The 23496-nt window shown below is 42.8% G+C and overlaps 1 long non-coding RNA gene across 7 annotated transcripts in view; it reads right to left on the bottom strand.

The window, feature by feature from the left end:
* The window catches only part of LOC130557796 (uncharacterized), a 39689-nt gene extending 17215 nt beyond the window's left edge, over window positions 1-22474 (bottom strand). For 4 of the 7 annotated variants that reach the window (XR_008963351.1, XR_008963349.1, XR_008963355.1 and 1 more), the window contains exons 1-10: window positions 22126-22474; window positions 21902-21996; window positions 21336-21404; window positions 20737-20805; window positions 20453-20632; window positions 20274-20370; window positions 19945-20052; window positions 19458-19590; window positions 2582-2722; window positions 2407-2484 (exon numbers count right to left, since the gene is read on the bottom strand). This is a non-coding gene — a long non-coding RNA (uncharacterized LOC130557796). Of the gene's footprint in view, window positions 1-2406; window positions 2485-2581; window positions 2723-19457; window positions 19591-19944; window positions 20053-20273; window positions 20371-20452; window positions 20633-20736; window positions 20806-21310; window positions 21405-21490; window positions 21578-21901; window positions 21997-22125 lie in introns of those variants that run through there. The other 3 variants (XR_008963350.1, XR_008963354.1, XR_008963352.1) reach the window with 3 other exon arrangements.
* Between the last annotated feature and the right edge of the window lie 1022 nt (window positions 22475-23496).

Genomic DNA, 23496 nt, shown 5'->3' with positions numbered 1-23496 from the left:
GAAATCTTTAAATCTGTCAACTCACTATCTTCAAATCTGTCTATTATTACATGAAAGAGAAAATCTGAGATCGACTAAATCCAGAAGAACTGCGGCAACATCTCCAAGACACTCAAAGAAACCTACCTGAAAAACTGCAAGTGTGCCTACTGTAGTACAAAAGCTGCTTTAAATGCAATTGGGTGGTCACACAAAATATTTATTTGATTTATTTATTTGAAGTTTATCGATAAAATCGATTTATGGTGACACTCTTTTTGAAAGCATCCCCATTTTGCAGAATTTTTACACAAGTGCTTCAAACACATCGCCCAAGCCCTAGTTGGATGCTTATGTTTTAGATTAAGTTGTATTGCTCTTTTCTTCAGAACTGTTTTTAAACAAATTCGAACGGCTTGTTCACGCATGCTCTCATTCGGATTTAAGCCTTATTGTTCCCACATCACAGCTTTGGATTGCGGCTTTGAAATCAGGTCTACTGAACTGACAGTATTCATCAGGAAAACACTAATTAACTCCTCGAGAAACATCACGTCACCTGACGCTGTCCACTGTGTGATCGTGCGTGTGGCGCGAGCACCTCTGCGCTCCACATCCATTTAAGAGCAGACACGGAGCTGACAGAGACGGGTGTAGCCAGAACTTTTTTTTAGAGGTGGCCAGGTAAGACCCAGTGATTTTATTAGGGTGACCAAAAAATCCTTACAGACAGAAATTCTTTAACTTCTACTGTAATTTACACAAATTCTTCATTACACATAGTTTGCTGGTCAAAAACATACACAAAGAACGTAAAGTAAACAATTTATTTGCATTGCTTTCATGTGCTAACATTATTTTAAAATAATTTGCTAACTATCATTTGCAGTAAGTTAGCATTTTTTATAGAACATAAACATAGCAGTACCCCAACTTAAACTTTCGCGAAAATGTAATTAATGAATGAAATCCAGTTAAACAAGACTGATTTTACTGACCTGATCCTTCTGCTCGCGATGAACTTCCATGGTACACAGACAGCACCTGTCACGAAGCGGTTAGCAGCTGTTCAGCTATAGCGCTCAGACTGTTTGCGTCAGTGCGTCCGCGTATGACATCATATTAACGTGAGAGTAATGTTCTCGCGTTACTTTCAGCGCATATGCTAAATGATCTGCACAGCATTCCGTAAACTCCGACACACATCTTAAAACTGCTTTGCACAACAGAGGTGGCCAGATAGGTGGCCATCCATCATTCAGGGGTAGCCGTGGCCACCCATGGCAACCATGTAGCTACGCCCCTGGACAGAGACAGCGCAATCGGCTAAAATGCTAACCGCGCTGTGAATGTGCACGCGCAGTGCTTGAGTGCTGAGAGCGCGTGACACTCGATAATATGATTTCGCACATCTTTAAAACAAGACTTATGATATTATCGCACACAACATATCTGGCACACCCCTAATGCACTTTCTGTAATTGTGAATTATTATCACTTTCCTTTAATAAAATAACCATGCGGTAATGTCTGTATCTGTACAATTCAATGAATTATACTTTACAAATGAAAACATACATTCTGATTGGATGAGTCACTTTCAAAGCTTTTATGAAATTCACTCCATTGAAGCATTCGTGTAATTTAAAATAAGTTACTTGGCAAGCAAAAACAACTAAACTCTGCCTCATATTGTGCCTTACTAACAGCCCTTAATAACATTTTAAGACTGGCTTGTTTGTGAAATATTCTGCTATTTTTTACATCATTAGTTTTCTTCTTATGCTCTTCGACACAAATAACATGAAGCAGTCCTGCCCACTAATAGTTATCCAAATATATCCACCACTTGTTTATGGCCACCTGGTTGACCTGTTTCTATTGTTTTGCATGGTATACAGCATCATAAAGTCCAATTCTTACTTACATATTACACACAGGGATGAGTCTGGACTCTTTAGCTCTTCTGTATTCATGCAGCAAGACATTTATGCATTTGGCAAACACTTTTATCCAAAGCAACCTACACGCCATTCAGGCCATACAAGCAAGACTGTTGTCAAATATTCAATACTGAGCAGAACACAAATGTAAAATTTTGAGAATCCGACTGAAAATTTCATATTGATAGACCAATAATTGAAATATCGTATATGGTGGTTCCAGCCATGCATGGACACCTAGCCTTGTTGTATCCATCTAAACAAATGAAAACACTCTTCACAAAGCCAACATGAAAATGGCTTACTTAGTCTATATTGTCTTAGCACATTAAAGTGTGACAATAGAACGTAAGCCAACATAAATAAAAATTTAACCCATTCCCAGCATTATTGTTTATGATTCGTTGTTGCATGTTATTCCCAATAACAATGAATCCTTGTTAACTGATCCACCACCAAAACAACTTCAGCTGACATCGCTTACTTTTTCAACCCCTCCTCTCCAATCACTGGGTCCCAATTTGGTAGGAAACGCCTGCTTCTCCTGGTCGAATGCTTAACTCTGAAATACATCACATTACACAAGCAGTGTTTCATATTAATTTAACATCCAAAATATAACGCATTATCTTTACAAAACCTTGTACCTGACATTATACCTCAAAATCTGGACTTTCCAGCTGCTCACTCATGACTGAAGTGAGATGTTGGTACTGTAGATCACAGTGAAGCTACAGGCCTTGTGTCTTCACCAAACCACAATTAACAGGAACAGTCATTATCCCCGTCCTGTGAGTTTCCTGCAATGCAAATCCAGATAGCAAGGATTGGGAAAATTATGCGAAAACTTGGGAGGAGAAAGTGGCTCACGTCTGTTTGCCGAATTAATCGCTTTCTAAATGGCTCCAGGCCAGGCAAAAGTTAACATTTGCAGTTTCAAAGGTTTTCAGCGCTTCCAATGAGCCATGAAATTACTGCATGCTGGTGAAAATGGCAGCTGATGAAAAGCCCACGGAGCAGGTCCCACAGGCGGACGGGCGGCACGGCGCGGGAGGGGAACGCAATCGCCCTCTTCTGCCCGACAGCCACGCTGAGGAAGAGGAGCCAGAGAAGGTGCTGAATCTCAGAAAGTGCTTTCTACAAATGAAGCTCTGCGGATCTCCTCCGTGTGGAAAGACAGTTAGGGTGTGTTCATATATGCCATGTTTGGTTCGATTAAAACGAACTCTGGTGCGATTGCTCTGTTAGTGCGGTTTATTTGTGCAAGTTTGAACGCTGCCACCCAAACCCTGGTGGCTCTGCTCACCAAACATGCGGACCGAGACCGGTGAAAAGATGAGTCTCGGTCCACTTTCAAACGAACTCTGGGGCGGTTTGATTGAGATATGAACGCAACACGGACCAAAGGCATCAAAAACATGAAGTGATAACAATATACGACGAGTGTTTGTTAGATCTGTGCTTGCACATGTAACGGAGGAATTCTTGGTGCCGTTTTGACTGCTTTAAACACTTCATGAGGTCTTCACGAGATACCGGCTTGCTAAAAATACCCTCAGACAAACACTTAGCATGTATAACCCATGCAGCACTGTGCACACAGCATTGTTTTGGATGTCCGGTAAGGTCCGTTTTAAAATATAAATCATAAAAGCCATCCAAAACGTTGCGACTTTACACCTAAGCTGTTAGGTTTGATATCTTTAGGTTCACTGTTAAAATGCCAGTCTGAACGCCAAGCGAACCAGGACTAAATTTATTATTTTCTTTTTTGGTCCAGACCGAAAGGACCGAACTAGAAATATGAACGCACCCTTAGATACTAATGATATAAGTTTAAACTCTCATTGAACCGTCATTCATAAACAATAAAGGGAATAAACATCTTCCCTTGCTGAAAAATAGAGATTTAAATGTGCAATACATATTTCATATTTTCATATAAAAATGAAACAGCATTTTATCTTTCTTTACAACTGTAGATCTATGTTCTGTTTTCACACACTTTTCTTTTTCTTTCATTGGAAATTTTCCTCCTACATGTAATGACCCGCCCATGACCAATTGCTCTCATGTAAACAACCTGAGTTTCTCTTCAGCGCCCGCTCACCACATGGACCGAGAAGCCTGCAGGGGTCTCGGAGAAGGAGGTGCAACCCCATGAAATTCTACTCTGACACACCGTGCCAGAAGTGGAGTTCCTCTCCAGTGCGGCGCGAGACAGATTGCTGGCCTACACGGGCATTAATATTCAAATTCTAAAATGTGAAGTTTGTAAGACATCTGTCGTAAAACAAAGCGCTCTATAAAGAAGTTTGCGTTCACTAATGAATGTCAGAATTGCTGTCATTCTTAGTGTTTTCAATACACCTGTTTTTTTATCCTTATGGTTTGGTATAAGATATGCACGTACTTGCAAGTGACTTTGAGATAAATATGTATAAAATAATGACACAGTCCACGCATGGACATGCATGAAGTGATTATTTGGAATTTAACTCACAGAAATATTTCCTAAAAGATTATATGACCAAACATGATCATGCACCCAAAGTCTCCATCATGTTTTCTTTCTCATAAAACCCGTCGCATTGGGCTAAAACCATAATGGAATCAAACTGAGTTTTTGCTTATCTCAATTTTACGAGGATGTTTTAGTAAATAATTCCTGCCCCCAGCCTCCAAAACCCAATAGTATTTTATGTGAGCTTCACTTGATATCTCCTTCCTCTGTACTTTGCCAACGCACCTCAGAGATTAAGACGCTCCTCAAAGCTCCGTGACGCTAGTTCTGTGTGCGTGTGTAGCTCTGAGTTGAAGGCACATAATGCCAAAACAGTGGCAGAAGTTTTTATGCCCACTGTCCCCTTGTTCTTGTACATGCATGTGTCCACAGATTTGAGGCTTTTAGAATTTATTTTAAATGTTTAAAAAAAAAGTATTTGTATCATCTCATAATTTAGTTAACAACGTTCCTGAAGCTCACTTGGTAGCGCATTGCATCATGGGTTGGGAGTTTGAATCCCAGTGAACACACATTGTGATAACAAGAATACCTTGAATGCACTGTAAGTTGCTTTTGAATAAAAGTTGCCAAATGCATAAATATAACAATTTGTGTATATTGTTGTAAATAAGCATTTAAACACGGTATTTTAATCCATCGCTAATTTTTGTACTTTTTAAATATATATGTATAAACGTGTGTGTATTTTATATGCCCTTTATACATTACACATTCTATTAGATACATTCTGTTCGGTTCGATTCGATACATCAAAATAATGTGTTTGACACATACAACTCTTAAAAATAAAGGTGCTAATAGGTTCCTAAAAGAACTATTTCTTTCCAAACTTTGGTGAAACCTTAAACCTTAAAGTTTTTTTATGGAACCATGCAGCCAAACTGATTATATGGCATCGTGTAGCACCATTATTTTTAGGATTTTTAAGTCACCCCAAAATGAAAATTCTGTCATCATTTACTCACCCTCTTATCATTTCAAACCTGTATGACTTTCTTTCTTCTGCAGAACACAAAAGATGATATTTTGAAGAATGTTTCTATCACCTATTCACTTGCATTGGTTTTGTCCATACAATAGAAGTGAATGGGTGTCTGCGCTGTTTGGTTCTCAACTTTCTTCAAAATATTTCTGTTTTTTAAATGTTTTTATTTCTTTCATCATATCTTACCTCGCCTTGGGAACAACGAGCTAGAAACTTGTAGGTACTTTAAAAAAAAGTAATTAGTAATAATTATACAACATGTGTTTTTGTGGTTTTGCACAAAGGCTTAAAGCATTATCCAAGAACCTGCTATTAAACTGTCTAACAACTACCCAAAGATTGCACCAAAACTGTTCCGTTTTTACTTTGAACTGTGTATTTTAATCAACTAATTAACAAAATTTCACCCCGGCTGTTCATGAACGAAAATGTGAAATTAATCTGTAATTATGACTGAATCCAGACGTCACCTAATGCCGCTAATAGAGTTTCCAAGAGTGTTTATCAGACTGTTTGAGTATCAGTGACATTTAAATATGTTATGCCTGGAACATGAATTGTTAATGTTATTGTGAAGTCAGATTGAACGCGCGCAGGATGTGTTGGATATTTAGAAATGAGCACCTAATTAATTAAAGAATGCATTAGTGCTTAATGTGAGTTGTTAACTTTCCCGCACCCTCATTAATAAGAGCCCTATGGGAATAACAGAGCTACATTTCAGCAACCTCAAAGCCTTGCTCTCACTCTTCCCTTGATATTCCTGCCTTTTTCTTTCTTTCCTTTCAGGAGTGATTTTCAGAGAATGATGGATGACAAAGAGATAAACCTTTAGGAATATGCTGCTCTTTTGGACAACCAAAGTGCATATTATCTTGGATTTATCAAAGAGTTCAAGCAAGAAGAATCCAGAACAAAAGTTTGTGTTTACATAATATACAGTATGTCTGTGTACTGTGCATATTAAGGAAATATTTACATGTATTTATTTATATTTACCATTAATTTAATTTACAGTATAAATATTTGTACATTTTATATATTTTTAAAGTATATTCATGTATGTGTTACATACATATATGCACAGTACACAGACATATATTATGTAACCCTAACACAAACTTTCATTCTGGATGCGATTAATCGTTTGACAGCCATAGTAAAAATAAGTGATCAATGAAAACCGAAGTTTGCTGCAGTCCTGTTGTAAATATCTCAATAAAAGCCCCAACTTAAAGTCCCAGTGAAATACAAAATTACAATCTCTATTTTTTTCATGAAATATTGCAGCGTTTGTTGTAAATAGTTTATCAATATACTGTAGGTCACTCTCTTTTTAAAAACCATGTGCCCTCATAATCTTCAATTAAAATCTGAAAATGCACTTCCGTCCTGTAATGACTATCCAGTTAGTCAACGGATGCAGAGCATCTGTTAACTCCTCCTCTTCAACTGTCAGTCTGTAGCCAGTTCCATTTAAAAATGCAACAGCTCTTTATAAACATCCAATCAAATGGCAGAAGCTACGCCCACTATTTTTCTCATTCAAAATTCCATTTCACTCGGAAAAGCGTCAAAATACAGAAGTAAAAACGATCGCAACTTTCGGTTCATGGGGACTTTAAATTTAGATGCTTTTATCCAAAGCAAATACATTACAATGTATACATAGTGTCATCTTTGAGATCGAACCCAGGACCTTTGCGCTGCGATCAAAATGCTCTACCAATTGAGCTACAGGAACAGGAACGTCTATTATCAATTAGAATATTGATAACGCACGTCACAATGATGTATCAAGAAGACAAAGAAATGTGCAGCAAGTCCTGTCTCAACACAAGCTCACCGTGCAGAACAACCGCATGCTGAGCGGCCAAAGGGCAAACACCCCCCGCATGCCACTCAAATGCCACCGGCTCTGCTACTGGCTGCTAATTACCATCGGCTCTCCAGAACACGGCACGGTCGCTCCATCTGTCGGCTCAGCGACAGGCGGAGATCTCCAGTCGCCTCATGTAGCGTTACAAGAACGGGAGGCTGCCACCCGACGCTGAGACTTGGTTGGGGGCAAGGAGGCAACAAATTTCAACTAATTATTAGAAAACAAACACAAATAAAAATCTAATTTCATACATTTAATTTTTAGTAAACAAAAAAGTTTTCAGGCTTATGTTGTGGCTAATGCTTATTTTTGCATTTATGGAGCATATAAACAGATGTTTAGCGAAATGCTTTTCCATACAACAAATAGCATACTGTGCCAGGGGCTGTCATCATCCAAAAAAAAGTTTGTGCAAAGATATTCCCACCCTCGTTGGGTGTCAATAATGAAATCATTCAGTGATTCAATTATTTATCAATCAGCTATTTTGTTTGGCTGGCATGTTTCAACAATCCTAATTTTCAAAATGAAATCAATTGTTGATCGACAGCATCACATGGGGAATATTCTGTCTCACTCAGAAACGGCACATGACATAAGGCGCCTTCCGACCGGATACGTTCAGGGACAAAGTTCCGGAACGAGTAAAGAGGGCTGTCGTTCGTGAACTAAGTTTTCCCTCAGGCCATTTCCCTGATCGCATTTGCACCGACAAAAGGAACTATTTAGTGACATAAGCCAGTCGACAGCAACGTCATTTAAGCGCGTCCGTTGAACAATGATGAACAACCAAACAACAGAAGTTCGGTCAATCAGCGTTTGCTTACGTCACGGGTCATTCCTTTCCTCCTGGTTTAGACACTGCTTTGATGAAGGAGCTTAGTGTTCCTCCAAAAAGGTTCTCACGGACTAAAATTCCGTCCGGTTCCTGCGGTGCGAACACAACAAAAAGCAGGTACTTCCGGCAAGTCGTTCCGGAAGTACAAAATCTTTCCTGCAGTCTGAAAGCCCCTTTACATAAAATGGTTTGAACAATCACGTTGACTTAAAATCTTTCTTTTTGTTCTGTGTAGATACTATTGATTTACTTCACCCAACAGGTCAAAGAGTGAGTAAACACTAACAGCCTGTTATTTTCCCTCTGGCAAATGCAGAAAGCCTTAGAAAGTTCTGTCAGACCCGTTTTAATACAGGAAGCAGTTGCAGTGCAAAACTGAGGCATCTGATCTGTGTTCTGACATGCAGAGAAAGTGTTTTTTATCTGATGGCTGAGAGAGACAAAGAGAGAGAGACAGAGAGAGAGAGAGAGAGAGAGAGAGAGAGAGAGAGAGAGAGAGAGAGAGGTAGCAGGAGTTGTCTGTGATTAGCCTGTGTTCATCTCACTGTGATGTAGGCCTGATTCTGGATGTTCTGTGACTGTCTGTCTCTCACACTGCCGATCATTAAAGTCGCCTCGCGGGCACTGGAAGAAAGGAAGGAAAGAAACTGTTCTTTAGAAACTTTCCCACTTTGCAGAGTGAGACTCAACTTCTGACTGCCACAAACAAGGTTTACATTCCACTTGGGTTTTGACTAATTATAAAAGTGGCCTCTCTTCATCATTATTAAAATGAATATGCGCTCCGAGAACACTTTCTGCACAGCAAAATTTCCGGTATAAAATTAAATCCCACAGTGTCGCATTTAACACCGGAAAAGTGTCTATATGTGTCCACACTATGGGGTGTAAATGTTACACTTTTGATAGTGTTAACTTTTCTACACCCAATTAATGTAACTTTTACACCAAGTGTTGTTAAATATAAAACCACCTCAACACTATTCAGTTATTTTTGCACTACACTGGTGTTAGCATACAAATACAGTGTTAAAAATGAACACTCCTCTTTTTACATCAACACCAGCAGCACGTGTTGTGGCATAAAGGACACAACGTCTCGTTCCCTCCGTTCCTATGGAAAACGCCACAACACTGTGCCCTGTCACAATCTCTAGCGAAGCGATGGTGACTGGCCTGGGCGTGTCAGCCGTGAGTGCTACCACGAAATTGTAGGGGGTCCCAGAGCTTTCCTTGAAAGGTGGGAAGGCCCTTGCCTTCGGCCCCCACAGGCGGCGGCCTTGTTTCTCTAACAGCGAGAAGCCACCCGGTACCGTAAGGCCACTGGGTAAGCGCTACTTCCTCAAATGGGGGATGCGCTACAGAGACCACTTCCTACCGTAGGGAGGAGTGTAGTGGAGATAACAACATGGTCTTGCCGTATAGGGGAGAAGTCATGAGAGAAATGTGCGGACTGAAGGAGTTAACCGCAAGGTGGAGGTCCACCTAGAGAAGGTCATGGGTTGCCAAGGTGGGAACCAATCATGAGGATACATCAGATGGAACCGCCCGATGGGGGTTACAATGTCCGGTAGCACTAGGTCCGGTTAAAGCTATGTTGTGGATAACTCAGTTGGTACCCGGCCTAAGGGGCAGGGCTGCTTTGCCCAGCCTGCCCGCAGGAGGTGCTTGCTAAGTGATGGATGGAGTGCCTGTTCTTCACCCAGTGGGGAAAGAAGGGAGGCTAAATTAGTACGCTGATTCACCTAGAAAAAAGGGGGGAAGGTACTGTCATAGGCGTACACCCTACCGGCCGCCGGTCTTACCTGATGCCCTGCAAGACTCGAGCTGATACTGGTTTTACGCGGAGGCTGTAGGACCTCATGAAGGTGTTGGGTGTAGCCCAACCCGCAGCTCTGCAGATGTCTGCCAGAGAGGCGCCTCGAGCCAGTGCCCACGAGGAGGCTGTACTCCGTGTGGAGTGAGCTCTCACTGCCAGCGGGCACGGGCGATCTTAGGACAGGTATGCCGTAGTGACGGCGTCCATGACCCAATGCACCAATCTCTGTTTGAGACAGCCCTCCCCTTCTGCTGATCTCCAAAACAGACAAAGAGCTGCTCAGAGCTCCTGCGGCTCTGCGTGCGGTCCAAGTAGAGGCGCAATGCGCATACTGGAAAACACAGATGGGGTTGGGTCTTCCTCCCCGGTGGGGAGCGCCTGTAAGTTCACCACCTGGTGTCTAGGGGGAGTGGTGGGAACTTTGGGCACGTAGCCGGGCCGGGGTCTCAGGATAGCGTGAGAATCACCGGGCCCGAGTTCTAGGCAATCTGTGGACATGGAGAATGCTTGTAGGTCCGCGACCCTCTTGAGCGCCATCCGGAGAGCCGTCTTCATTGTGAGGTGAGAAAGAGCGGCATCTCCGAGGGGTTCCAGGACCGCATCAAGGTCGCAAGAGGGTACGGAGCGCGGGTGAGGCGGTAGCCTTCCTGCGCCCCTTAGGAACCAAATGAGCAGGTTGTGCTGTCCTAGAGACTTACCAGCAACTGGGTTGTGATGAGCGGCAATGGTGGCTACATACACTGGGTTCCAAATTATTATGCAAATGATATCTTTCTCTGGTTTTCCTAATTTGTCGATGCAAATGACAGTCAGTATAATTTTCAAGTAATCAACAGTTAGGGTACATTTGGAATTTTATTGAACAAACCTCCCACTGACAACAGTATTTATTTAAAAAATGAAAAACTCAAAATGCACTGTTCCAAATTATTATGCACAACAGAGTTTGAAAACATTTCATAGGTTGTAAAAAACTGAAAATGGTCATTTGTTGAATTTGCAGCATTAGGAGGTCATATTTACTGAAATCAAAAGCTATTTCAATCAAAAACATCCTAACAGGGCAAGTTACATGTTAACATAGGACCCCTTCTTTGATATCACCTTCACAATTCTTGCATCCATTGAACTTGTGAGTTTTTGGATAGTTTCTGATTGAATTTCTTTGCAGGATGTCAGAATAGCCTCCCAGAGCTGCTGTTTTGATGCTAACTGCCTCCCACCATCATAGATCTTTCGCTTGAGGATGCTCCAAAGGTTCTCAATAGGGTTGAGGTCAGGGGAGGATGGTGGCCACACCATGAGTTTCTCTCCTTTTATGCCCATAGCAGCCAATGACACAGAGGTATTCTTTGCAGCATGAGATGGTGCATTGTCATGCATGAAGATGATTTTGCTACGGAAGGCATGGTTCTTCTTTTTGTACCATGGAAGAAAGTGCTCAGTCAGAAACTCTACATACCTTGCAGAGTTCATTTTCACACCTTCAGGGACCCTAAAGGGGCCCACCAGCTGTCTCCCCATGATTCCAGCCCAAAACATGACTCCGCCACCTCCTTGCTGACGTCGCAGCCTTGTTGGGACATGGTGGCCATCCACCAACCATCCACTACTCCATCCATCTGGACCATCCAGGGTTGCACGGCACTCATCAGTAAACAAGACTGTTTGAAAATTAGTCTTCATGTATGTGTGGGCCCACTGCAACCGTTTCTGCTTGTGAGCATTGGTTAGGGGTGGCCGAATAGTAGGTTTATGCACAACTGCAAGCATCTGGAGGATCCTACACCTTGAGGTTTTCGGGACTCCCGAGGCACCAGCAGCTTCAAATACCTGTTTGCTGCTTTGCAATGGCATTTTTGCAGCTGCTCTCTTAATCCGATGAATTTGTCTGGAAGAAACCTTCCTCATTCTGCCTTTATCTGCACGAACCCTTCTGTGCTCTGAATCAGCCACAAATCTCTTCACAGTACGATGATCTCGCTTAAGTTTTCGTGAAATATCTAATGTTTTCATACCTTGTCCAAGACATTGCACTATTTGACGCTTTTCGGCAGCAGACAGATCCTTTTTCTTTCCCATATTGCTTGAAACCTGTGGCCTGCTTAATAATGTGGAACGTCCTTCTTAAGTAGTTTTCCTTTAATTGGGCTCACCTGGCAAACTACTTATCACAGGTGTCTGAGATTGATTTCAGTGATCCAAAGAGCACTGAGACACAATACCATCCATAAGTTTAATTGAACAATATAAAATTAAATGTTTACGACACTTAAATCCAATTTGCATAATAATTTGGAACGCAGTGTACATACCTTGCAGAGTTCATTTTCACACCTTCAGGGACCCTAAAGGGGCCCACCAGCTGTCTCCCCATGATTCCAGCCCAAAACATGACTCCGCCACCTCCTTGCTGACGTCGCAGCCTTGTTGGGACATGGTGGCCATCCACCAACCATCCACTACTCCATCCATCTGGACCATCCAGGGTTGCACGGCACTCATCAGTAAACAAGACTGTTTGAAAATTAGTCTTCATGTATGTGTGGGCCCACTGCAACCGTTTCTGCTTGTGAGCATTGGTTAGGGGTGGCCGAATAGTAGGTTTATGCACAACTGCAAGCATCTGGAGGATCCTACACCTTGAGGTTTTCGGGACTCCCGAGGCACCAGCAGCTTCAAATACCTGTTTGCTGCTTTGCAATGGCATTTTTGCAGCTGCTCTCTTAATCCGATGAATTTGTCTGGAAGAAACCTTCCTCATTCTGCCTTTATCTGCACGAACCCTTCTGTGCTCTGAATCAGCCACAAATCTCTTCACAGTACGATGATCTCGCTTAAGTTTTCGTGAAATATCTAATGTTTTCATACCTTGTCCAAGACATTGCACTATTTGACGCTTTTCGGCAGCAGACAGATCCTTTTTCTTTCCCATATTGCTTGAAACCTGTGGCCTGCTTAATAATGTGGAACGTCCTTCTTAAGTAGTTTTCCTTTAATTGGGCTCACCTGGCAAACTACTTATCACAGGTGTCTGAGATTGATTTCAGTGATCCAAAGAGCACTGAGACACAATACCATCCATAAGTTTAATTGAACAATATAAAATTAAATGTTTACGACACTTAAATCCAATTTGCATAATAATTTGGAACGCAGTGTTAGAGTTTCTGACTGAGCACTTTCTTCCATGGTACAAAAAGAAGAACCATGCCTTCCGTAGCAAAATCATCTTCATGCATGACAATGCACCATCTCATGCTGCAAAGAATACCTCTGTGTCATTGGCTGCTATGGGCATAAAAGGAGAGAAACTCATGGTGTGGCCACCATCCTCCCCTGACCTCAACCCTATTGAGAACCTTTGGAGCATCCTCAAGCGAAAGATCTATGATGGTGGGAGGCAGTTAGCATCAAAACAGCAGCTCTGGGAGGCTATTCTGACATCCTGCAAAGAAATTCAATCAGAAACTATCCAAAAACTCACAAGTTCAATGGATGCAAGAATTGTGAAGGTGATATCAAAGAAGGGGTCCTATGTTAACATGTAACTTGCCCTGTTAGGATGTTTTTGATTGAAATAGCTTTTGATTTCAGTAAATATGACCTCCTAATGCTGCAAATTCAACAAATGACCATTTTCAGTTTTTTACAACCTATGAAATGTTTTCAAACTCTGTTGTGCATAATAATTTGGAACAGTGCATTTTGAGTTTTTCATTTTTTAAATAAATACTGTTGTCAGTGGGAGGTTTGTTCAATAAAATTCCAAATGTACCCTAACTGTTGATTACTTGAAAATTATACTGACTGTCATTTGCATCGACAAATTAGGAAAACCAGAGAAAGATATCATTTGCATAATAATTTGGAACGCAGTGTAGCTCCGAGAACCAAGTCTGGTTGGGCCAGTATGGCGCAACTAGTAACACTTGATGCTCCTCTTCCCTGACCTTGCACAGGGTCTGTGCAATGAGGCTCACTGGGGGGAAGGCGTACTTCCGCTTGTCCCACGGCCAGCTGTGCGCTAGAGCATCCGTGCCGAGGGGGGCCTCGGACGGGGAGTACCCTAGCGGGCAATGGGTGGTGTCCAGGGAGGCGAACAGGTCTACCTGAGCCCGCCCAAACTGTACCCAATGAGCTGGACTGCGCGGGAGTGGAGTCGCCACTCTCCGCGAGGCATCAACTGACGAGAGAGCGCATCAGCTGTCTGGTTCAGGTCGCCTGGGATATGTGTGGCTCACAGGGATCTGATCACCTGCGGACTCCACAGGAGGAGGCGTCGGGCGAGTCGTGTTAGCTGCGGTGAGCGAACGCCACCCTGGCGGTTGATATACGCTATGGCAGTTGTGCTGTCCAACCGGACCAGCACGTGCTTGTCCTGCACGAGAGGTTGTAGCCCCTTCAGTGCAGGTAGCACATCCAACAACTCCAGGCAGTTGATATGCCCACGCAGGCAGGGGCCCATCCATCGCCACGGCACCCCGACCCTGCAGGGAGGCGCCTGTCATCACTACGACACGCCTTGTGACCTGCCCGAGAGGGACCCCTGTCCGTAGAAAGGTCAAGACCAAGGGGGTTAGGGTGCGTCGGCAGAGAGGCGTAATCACCATCTGCCTGCTGCCAGTGTGCCACACTCTCCAGGGAACTCGACTCTGTAGCCAGTGTTGGAGCGGTCTCATGTGCTTCAACCCGAGGGGTATCACCCCCGCCGAGGATGCCATCCCAGGAGCCTCTGAAATTGTCTCAGGGGGACCGTTGACTGCTTGAAATGTACCAGGCCGATCAACACTGACTGAGCGCACTCTGTAGTCAGTTGCGCTGTCATGGAGACAGAGTTGAGTTCCATACCAAGAAAGAGGATGCTCTGCACAAGGGAGAGCTTGCTCTCTTCTCGGTTGACCTGTAGTCCCAATCGATCTAGGTGCCGAAGCACTAGGTCCCTGTGTGTACATAACAGATCTCGCGAGTGTGCCAAGATAAGCCAGTCGTCGAGATAGTGTTAGTACCCGCACACCTCTCTCCATGAGGGGAGCGAGGGCGGTTTCCACGATCTTCGTGAAGACTCGTGGGGACAGGGACAGACCGAAAGGGAGGACTCTGTACTGATATGCCCGACCCTCGAAAGCGAACCGTAGTAATGGGCGATGACGAGGGAGAATTGAGACATGAAAGTAAGCGTCCTTCAGGTCGATTGCCATGAACCAATCTTGACATCTGATAGACATCAGGATGCGCTTCTGCGTGAGCATCCTGAACGGAAGCTTGTGTAAGTGCCTGTTCAGGGTACGCAGATCTAGCAACCCCCCCTTTTTGGGGACGATGAAGTACGGGCTGTAAAACCCGTTGAACATCTCTGCTAGAGGGACGAGCACGATCGCTTCCTCTCCAGAGGGGTGGAGACCTCTGCCCGAAGCACGGGAGCATCCTTGCCTCTGACTGAGGTTTGAGAGGATGCCCCGAAACTTGAGCGGGCATCTGGGGAGTTGGATTGCGTAGCCGAGACGGATCATATACCGTAGTCACCGTGACGGTTTGGGAAGCTCTTGTCAGGCTCCCAAGGACTGAGACAGGGAGGCTAGGGGTACATTCTGCTTCATCGACCTCCCGGAGCCCCCGGAGAGGAGATCGGCTCTGCTGTTTTACCTGCTTGGCGATGATGTAGCACAGCGCACCATCGATTGAGAGTGCTTAGGCTGATGATTATCCTCGACATTAGGTCTCGCCACAACGTTGAGTTGCCAAACACCGTCGTGTAGAGGGTGAGAGCGGCTGTGATAATACCCAGATGATAATGTAGCACAACGCACCGTCGATTGAGAGTGCTTAGGCTGCTGATTATCCTCGACATTGGGTCTCGCCGTGATGCAACATCGAGTTGCCGAACACCGTCGTGTACAGGGTGAGAGCGGCTGTGATAAACACCCAGAGAGAGAGAAAACTCTTAGAAGTGGGCTGTTGGGACGGGGCAGGAACCATCCCGGATCGACCAACCAGTGATAGAATGGCTGGGGTCGGGCCTGAAGGTATTCTCGATCTCCCTGGGGTCTTCCCATGAGGGCTGCTTCGGCTTCTGCCGCGGCTGCTGACGGGGTGGTGGTCTCCTCTTCAATGTCTTCTTCCAGGGGGCCGCCGGAACCGGAGGGCATCGAAGAGGACCAGGGCTGCTGGGAAGCAGATGGTGCACGGGATCTCGACGGCTAGAGGGCGGCCGAATCGCGGCGGGGAGGATATGCTTGATATCCTCTGTCTGCTTCTTTACTGTCGAGAACTGCGGCTCGACAGTATCACCAAACAGCCCCCCCCTTGCGAGATGGGTGCGTCGAGAAAACGGACTTTCTCGGCATTACTCATCTGTGCAAGGTTCAGCCAGAGGTGTCTCTCCTGGACCACAAGTGTGGACATCGCCCGACCCAGGGCCCGCGAGTTCGGTGACGGCGCGGAGTTCCTGCATAAGCGCTGGGTCGGTCTTACACTCATGGAGCTCTCTCAACACCTTGGCCTGATGGACCTGCAGGATGGCTATAGCGTGGAGAGAGGAGGCAGCTTGGCCCGCAGCAGAGTAAGCTCTCGACACCTAAGATGCCGATAAAACCTACATGCTTTGGATGGGAGTCTAGGTCGAGCCCCTGGGGGACATCGACATATCATCTAGCTGCCCCACCATCGAGGGAAGAAAGGGCGATGGAACTAGTTTGACGTGGACGCGTCGAAAGGGGGCATTCCCGGTCTTACTAAGTTCCTCATGTACTTCCGGGAAAACACGGCACTGGGGGCGAGCGCGAGGTACCATGTATCCAGCCACAAGTGTTGGGAAAGGCAGTGCGGTGCACTGCAACCCAATGCCGGTGGCCCGGGAAGGCATGGCTGACATTTCGACGTCCACTTTTTCCTGGGCTCGACCCCCCGAGGGAGGGAGCTCCAAGGAATCGTCGGAGTCAGAGTCACCCTCTGATGCTGCAAGGGACATCTCATCATCACGCACCATTTCCAAATACGTGGTTGAGGAACAAGACGGTGGGACCGTCTCATGGGGAACGGTCAGACGAGCAAGATGAGGTGCGAACGGTCCGCGAGCCAGTGGCTGACGGATTAGCGCCCACAGTAATCCTCATATCACCCTTGCTGCTCGCCGTAGCCACTGCTGTCACGGAACGGGAAGCAGACGAGGTGGTGGCTGAGTCCCGTGGGAACACAGCCACCCGTGACGCAACGTCTGAATCGTCAACCGCCCGCAATGCAGGCAGGACGTATCCACAAGGGCTGCCCCAGCGTACTGGAAGCAGACATCGTGTCCGTCCCCCTCCTCGATGAGTGTGTTGCACCCACGAGAACAGCGGGACATGCCACGCTGGAGAAATTTGCTCCATTTTAGAGAAAAAAACTCAAACACTTCTGGAACTGCCGAGATGCCCAGGGGAAGTCACTGCAGGAAGGGGCCGTCCGCTGCACCACGTCGTAAGATTCCAGCAGTAATTCGGCGTAGAGTTTGAAGTCCGAAGAAAAACGATCAGTGTGAAGGCTCTGAAGAAAAAAAGGTGAATGAATGCAGCACGCGGTCTCCCTTTTATACTCGGATATCCGGGGGCGGAGTCCGGCATGCAAATGTCATTCGCCAATTTCATTGGCCTTTTCTAAAGAAGTCGGAAGCGATAGGTTCTCAAGGACGAACCCCATCTGTCGGCTCGACACAACGTCGAGAGACCGACAGAAAGGGAACCTCTTTTTATTGAAGTACACCAGATTTAACATTCACAATCAAATACATAATTTACTGCATATCAAAAAAACTACAATATCTCAATCGCTCATCACAATAATATAAACACGGTCCATCAGGTCTATAATCATACCCTCAAAAAAAAAAAAGGTAAAAATAGTAACCACCTTAATACATACTCATTTAAATACACTGCAGTTACGAAACTGACTAAAAATGCTTGCTTATTCTTTACAAGAATACCAATCATCATTTTCAACAGCAAAGCAAACAGTATTCAGGAATTCAGTTCCATAGTTTTCAACCCAAGATATAGTAGAAATAGATGACACACTCCCAAGTTTTAGTTAAAACTTAATTACCTTCCAGACTGCAATCTGAGATTTCATTAACAGGTCCAAACTGAATTTTTTAAAAATAAAAACTCAAACAATAATCTATACCCTGTTAATACAATAAAGAATACAATGTTCAGCAGGGACGTGCACAGACATTTTGAGGGGCATGGGCTCAAGTGGAAAAAAAGGGCACTTCTCATATTTGTTTGAATTTTTTCCAAACAAAATGTTAAATATATTAAAAACAACTTTTTTTTTAAATCTCTCACACTCACCCAATTGTTTCATGTTGCTTCATTTTCCAACAATGTCTACAAAATAATCAGTTCACATAGAGACCATTGTCTTCCTTAGAATTCACTAATTTTATCACAAGAACAGGCAACAACAAAGGAAACTAAGCCACAATGTGTATGATTTCTATGCTAAAGTTTCAAGTATATACATAGAATAAATGACTACACAAAGGAAAAGGACACATTTTCACTAATAATTTGTTTATTTTGCACAAGCCAATAAACTGTTTTAATTATTTTGGTGTTATTGGGACACCAACAATGACCTTCACACTAAACTGAAAAAGGCAGTTGGTGCTAATTTGTTGTTTTTCATGACAAAATTAATTAAAACACACTGCAAAAAAGATTGACAAAATACAAAAATACAGCAGCTTAAGTAATTATTATTATTAATAATATTATTATTGTTGTTATAATTACACTTACTGTACCACGCACACACACACTGATGGTGACAAGAACTTTGTTTCACTTTTGAGGGAGGGCGGTTTAGATCTATCAGCATACACAACATATAAAATGGATAGTTATTAGATGAGGAGTCTGACATCAAACTTATCAAGTTATTGTTTAAGGCGGGACACTTAATGTACTGTTCAATTTTGAGATGTTGGTCTATTTTGCTTTCATGTCTTCTTTTGCTCTAATGGAAAGGACATTTCCAAAATACACATTAAGGTGTTTGTTTTAAGCCTTCTATACCCTCGTCTGTTTGCTTCTGCAGATTTCTTCTTTAACCTAAACAAGCTGCATATATATCTGAATATTTAAATATAACATTTCAAGGGAAAATACTCTTGATGTAAGTCATATTAACTAATAACTGGTGATATGCTTTAGTTTTTTTTATCCTATTCATCTGCATTGCCTGCAAGTTAGCACATTTTAATTACTTAATGCCTACATATCAATGAGGCGATTCTGATGACGTTATTAATTTTACTGTATTCAGCTGTCGTTACTTCATTTAGTTAGCATGTATGTTAATAATATACTGCCTTATCGAAACTTTAGCTAACTCAGCTCATAAGTGATGGATGTTAGCAAAACAATATATGCGGTTTGTCTTTTGGATAATTAGCTGTGAATTCGAGGCACATGTAGCTAGTCTGTTCATCACCACTCACCTCCACGGCAAGACAAACGCTACTGGAAAGGAGGGAGGGCTTCACTTCTGCGGCTCTCTGCCTGATGTGCCAAACGTGCTGCACACAGCTGTGCTCAGTGTGCTGTGCGTGCCCGCTATGCGCTGCTGCGTGCCTGCGTGGAGACACGGATGGAAGAAAGGCATCGGAACTCTCAACTTTTGATGTTCTATTTGTTTGACATGTGCGCGAACATAAACACATACGCGCGCACAACACACATATATTCATTTATTTTAAAAAATCCCAGAAAAAAAGGGCACTTTCTCTCAAGGAAGAAAAAGGGTCGGGGCTCAAGCCCCTCCTCTGCACGTGCCTGATGTTCAGTGAGTATTACACAAGGCCTAAATAGCATTTAGGCCAAGAAGAATTAAGAACAGGGTCATTGCATGATCATGAGGATGACAAGTTCTTCCATTGCACTAAATAATCTGAAATAAGGTTGAACCTCAGTTGAACAAGGCCTCACCATAAGACACAGCAAGACAAAGAGTGCCTTAAAGAGTTTGCCCAAGGCTGCAGCAGGGGCCTGCATCATGCAGGGGACTCTTTTCTGGTCCAGGATGATGTAGAACTTCTGGATAATACATTTCCCCAACGTAGAGAAGGAAGGTCTGGATCAATCCAACTCGCTCAATGAGCATATTAAGGTTAATTTACACAATATTAGAATAAATTACTCTATTTCTGTTAAAATCAATGTGTCAAAATATTTATCAACCTGTACATAATGACGAGAGAGACAATGCAAGAACATACAAACTAACTGCGGACTAAAACAAATCTCAAAACAAGTACCTTCATAAACTTCATAGCACAATCTGGGCAGTTTCACCGTTTACAGTTTGAGGCAAGAGATGAAGGAGCAAGAGAGCCGCCACATCACTGTCCCATCCTAGCAGAATAAACACACACACAACACAACCCATGGGTATACAGTTTAACTTCAAACCATTGAAAAATCTATGAATACTTACCATAATCAGACTGCTGCTGACCAGATAAAAGGTTGTTAACATGTGCAACATGTCATAGGTTTTGATGGTCAGCAATTATTTTGGATGTTCCTGTAAAACGTTTCCATTTTCCCAATAATTCTGTCTGAGATGAGATGTCATCTCCAAAGAGAGCCTTATATATTACCAAAGATTGTCAATCTATTAGAGAAAAAAATATGTTAACGTTACATATACACACACTTAGAATATTAAAAACATTGTATTCAAATATTTTATATACTCAATATTTTAACAGTTCTTACTGAGAAAGTGCATTGATGTACTGCATACTTGTATACTAGCATAGTTTATCCAGACATGGTGGGATCCTCCTAACACAGCATAACAAAAGGAAACATTACAGATAGAACTGAACTGTGATCAAATAACAGTGATGTGCTAGTTGCTCGGTATATTTACATAAATAAAATGAACATGAGTATTCTGTCACCTATAACTCACCCTCAGATTGTTCCAAACCTGTATAATTTAATTTGTTCTGCTAAACACAGAGAAGGATATTTGGAAGAATGTCAGCAACCAAACAGATCTCATCCCCCATTTACTGCCATAGTAGGGAAAATAAATACTACGGGAGTCAATGGGGGATGAGATCTGTTTGGTTACTGACATTCTACCGAATATCTTCCCTTGTGTTTAGCAGAACAAAGACATGTATACAGGTTTGAAACAATCTGAGGGCGAGTAAACGATGACAAAAACCTAAACATAAATAGGCTATTCCAGCTTTCAATATAAAGCTTACATCTTTTGACACATTACTGGTGATTATTCTAAAAGCAGTCTTTTGCAAGCATTTGAAGAGTGTACAATTACTGTGAGGTCTGAACTTTGATTCTACCGATGAAAATTATGACTCAGGGCATCCATCAGGATCCAGAGAACTCTGCCTCAGCTTGGAGGACATCATCTTTAAATCAAAAACAGGTGGACTCAATAAGATAGCATAAGCATTTAACAATATTCAAAATAATAAAAACTCCTATCCCTGCTAACTTTAAGATGCTATTATCAAGTATTCCGCAATCAGACTTAGGGATGATTGGCAGCAAGTCATGTGAGTTTCCAATGTTTTCCAGTTTCAATGTCATGTCAACAAATTGAAACAATACATTTTTGTTTACCATTTTCAAATGCTAGTGATACTGTCAAATTTTATTAAAACACACTAAAAAGAATAATTGCTTAACCATTCAGATAAGATAACATAAGAATTAACTTAAATGGTAGTTAAATACAAAGTAAGAGATGCAAATAAGAAGTTTAATTTTAACATTACCACATAACACATACAGGTAACATACTTTAACATGAAACATGAATAGGCTTATAGACATAGGCTCATGCAATTTGACAATCAAGTAATTATACCGGTTATAAAACAACGAAAGTAGTGTGTAATCTTACCTTGAAGAATGAATTCACAGAATTTATACAGTCGTTTTTCGTCGAGATTTGGATCCATTCTGGGTCTCCTCTGCACTCCACCTGAACAAGCATTTCTTCGGAATAAAACACTCGTTGTTAGGATTTGAAAGTAGTAGTTATGTTCATTTAATCTACTTTTCGTACATTCATTTAGTTTAACAATAATTATATTTAGCTAAATCATGCAATAACATCTGATTTACCTGCTGTTTTCTTGTCCTCGTGCAAAATAAAATGGCAGCCTTCAGACAGGTGGCAGTCATTCAGTGGAGGCGTGGCCTGATTTGAGATTACGCTCTTGTTTCACACACACACTGTCTTGCAGAAAACAATGGTATTGTAGTTTTATTACTATATAGTGTTAAAATAATGTCAACACTGGGAATTCAACACCGTCCCTGAACATTTGACACCAGCGATTTTGCTGTGTGTAAGCATTTTTCCAACACGTCTCACTTGCAAATGTTACAAATGCCATTTAGCCAGCCCATGTTATTTCTGCGGTGGTAAACCTGATTGAAAAGGGCACATTTCAGTAACGTGCACCGCGAACCCCCCGAGCACGTCACTGTCCAAGCTATAAATAAACTACACAAAAGTGAAAAGATGACAGAGAAATCACAAAGAAGATCTGAAATGTTTCTTTGGAAAGCAATCTCACAAGTTCATCCTCGAGTTGCAGAATAAATTTTAACAATGTCTCAAAAAAATCTAATAATCTGTCATAAAATCAGTGATTTAATGTGAATTAAAATATTATTATTAAATTGTTTGAGCTCTTCACATTAACATTTATCTGTACTGTATGTTAACCATTTTTAGGTAAAACAATTTAAGGAAAAACATCAGACAAAAGTGATACTTAAAAAAACACATAAGGACCAAATACAATTCAACTTAAAATAAAAATCCCTTCAGCCTCATAAAAGGCAGTCAACTGATTACTTACAATTATTGGTTATTATTTTCTGCGCATGACAGCTCCTGGTCAATATCGCCATAGTGTATGATGACATCAGCATAAAGATGCCTCAGAAACTTTTTTCAACAGTAAAATGGACACAACGGTGAGTAAATAACGACAATTAAAACTTTTGCGTTAACCCCGTCCTGTCTCCTGAGCAACGTGAGATGTAACGTTACCTCTGGGATTTCAGCGAGCCCTCTGATGAGCTCGACCGGAGAGAAACGGAGCGGCCCCGCGGGGAGAAGCCTTCAGCTTGTTAAAGTGAGGGACTGTACACGGCTCCTCACTGCCCCTCCTGACATTTCCAGTGGCTCTGTCTGCGTAGACAAACTCAGATGGGACCCGCGCAAGCCGGCGTCACTTCCTCGAGCTCTCGGTGTGAAATGAGCTCCCCGAGGAGACGCGAAGAGAAAACTGTCAGCCGTGCGGGAGGTAAGGAGAGACTTTATCTAACTCACTAATGAACGATTGTCTTATTTCCATCAAAAGCAGTCACAAGGCCTTCGCACTACCTCTCACGAAAACCTGTCACGATGAGAAAAATGTCGGGGTTGGGATAGGCTGGAGGAGTTTGTGGAGAGATGAGAACTGTCAAGAGGTCAAAACG

Source organism: Triplophysa rosa, linkage group LG8, assembly GCF_024868665.1.
Source record: "Triplophysa rosa linkage group LG8, Trosa_1v2, whole genome shotgun sequence".
Classification (NCBI taxonomy): domain Eukaryota; kingdom Metazoa; phylum Chordata; class Actinopteri; order Cypriniformes; family Nemacheilidae; genus Triplophysa; species Triplophysa rosa.
This window is presented reverse-complemented; position numbering and strand designations above follow the sequence as displayed.